The sequence below is a fragment of the Sinocyclocheilus rhinocerous genome, unplaced genomic scaffold, assembly GCF_001515625.1.
Source record: "Sinocyclocheilus rhinocerous isolate Xijiao unplaced genomic scaffold, SAMN03320098_v1.1 scaffold3614, whole genome shotgun sequence".
Lineage (NCBI taxonomy): Eukaryota > Metazoa > Chordata > Actinopteri > Cypriniformes > Cyprinidae > Sinocyclocheilus > Sinocyclocheilus rhinocerous.
This window is the reverse complement of record NW_015648617.1, coordinates 1,129-3,108: the sequence shown is the minus strand read 5'-3', so window position 1 is coordinate 3,108 and position 1,980 is coordinate 1,129.

Here is a 1,980-nt window from a genome sequence, read left to right as displayed (position 1 = left end):
ATGGGGTTCAATAAAATGGCCCATGCAATGTCAAAATGTTCATGCTCCTCTCTTGGTCACTTGGCCACTGCAGTTTAGGATAAACAAGTACACCATTCAGTATAAAAAATACCTAATACTGAAATCCTCTCTTCTAAACTATTGTGGAAGTTTTAATGTCGATTTTGATGGTCTGCCCCACTAGCTGTATACCTTTGTCATTGTGGTCAAACATGCGGCGAGTGTTCGCAGGAAAACAAGAACAAATACAGTATACGATAATTAAATGAAAGTCCTTCTACACGAGTGTTTAATCTAAAACTGTGCTAAGCAGTTTTTAACATCTCTTAATTCTCTTAATGTTTCACAACTGCAAATGTTTGTTTAGCTTAAATATTAGTCAGTTACAAAAGTGTCAGGCATGAAGCTTATATGCATTTTTAAATAATTATAATAAAGTTACAGGTTTCCGATAGTTGGGCGAACACTTGACAGAGTGTTACTCAAACAGTCATCAGCGTTATCTTTTAATAAAATATTCCATTGAATGTCACTAAGACAAATTCTGTAACAGCGTTCATAAATTAATAAACGTCCAAATCTTTATAGAGACAATAAGAACAATACAGCCTAACAACACAAATGCTTGTTCTAACTTTTTCGCCTAAAATTGCTAGATTTTCTTTTTTTTATTGCTAAACCTTATCCTAGTGTTTAAAAGCGCTACTGCGCTAGGCCTCGTCACACCGTAGTGAACAATAAACCGCAAAGTTTTTCACGGCGTTACACGGTACACTATTAAACCAGAACGATTTTATGTCTCCATGATTTTGTTAGTTCTTTCTGTTTTAATTTGTCCACCGGAGTTTCACCATTCTTATTTTTCAAAAATTGAACTCTGAGAAAAGGATAATGAGTATATAAAGTGATTCAACCTTTTATTTACCTTTTATTATATGAAGAAAATGATCAAATTGTTATTACAAACAATAGTGATGACATTACAGGTTATCTAGCCAGAAAAGAAAATCTCTGCATGCCAACATGTTTTTGTGTAATATGAAATTGACTAGCGTCTCAATAATTTCACATATCATGGAACTATAATGTTTTGAGATCAGCATCACACATAAATCCGTTACACACGTACACAGACACAGAACCTCGTCAATGTACATCTCATCGCTACATTCAGACATCACATCCAGAATTTTTCTGATAGTTACACAGATTGGCTCTTTGCCGGTCTTATACAAGCTCGTTAAATCGGGCCATGGATTATTTTTCAGGCTTCTTACAACGTCCATCTCATTTTTGAGATTTGTTTCACGCTTGGAATCCCACGTACGATCATGATTCGGATCGGACGCATCGTCAATGATCTTACGCATCAGATCAATCATTTGCTCTCTGTAACGTTGTTTAAACATAGAGGGTATGACGTCTTTTACAGGACACGTTTTCCCCCACGGCGCAGCCGCACTCCAGTTGCTCATCCGCAGCAGCGCCAGAATTCCGGTCACGCTCCATCAGCTTTTGCGTATTCGTTCCAAGATGTAAACGTTGTCTCCTAATCGATAATGTTGTAGCCGTTTCCTTGAATCTGGATTGACTGTTTTAATCCACAACGGTCCAGGCCACAATGCTTTGAATTTCTGGAAAAATTGCAGAGTGCTTCAGGATCAGACAAATTGGATTGTTGAAGCCGATTCTGTCAGTTCGTGTAGATAACATTTTGATCCATAAGATGTTGCAACATGTATCCAACCGGTATGGTTCGCAGATCTAGGAAAAGTAGGCAATAACAGCAGAGTTTATGAGAATGGCCGCTCTTCGCTTATAGATATGTAGCGTAGCTGAAGTCACGAGGAAGTAATGACGGACATTTTGTATAGCGTTGTACATTCGAGCGAAATAAATTGTTGGGGGGAGAGGTCTTGTTTCTACGTTTTGACTGTTGGCTAGTTGTTGAGATGGGGGCGTTGCACTCAAAAGTGGAGG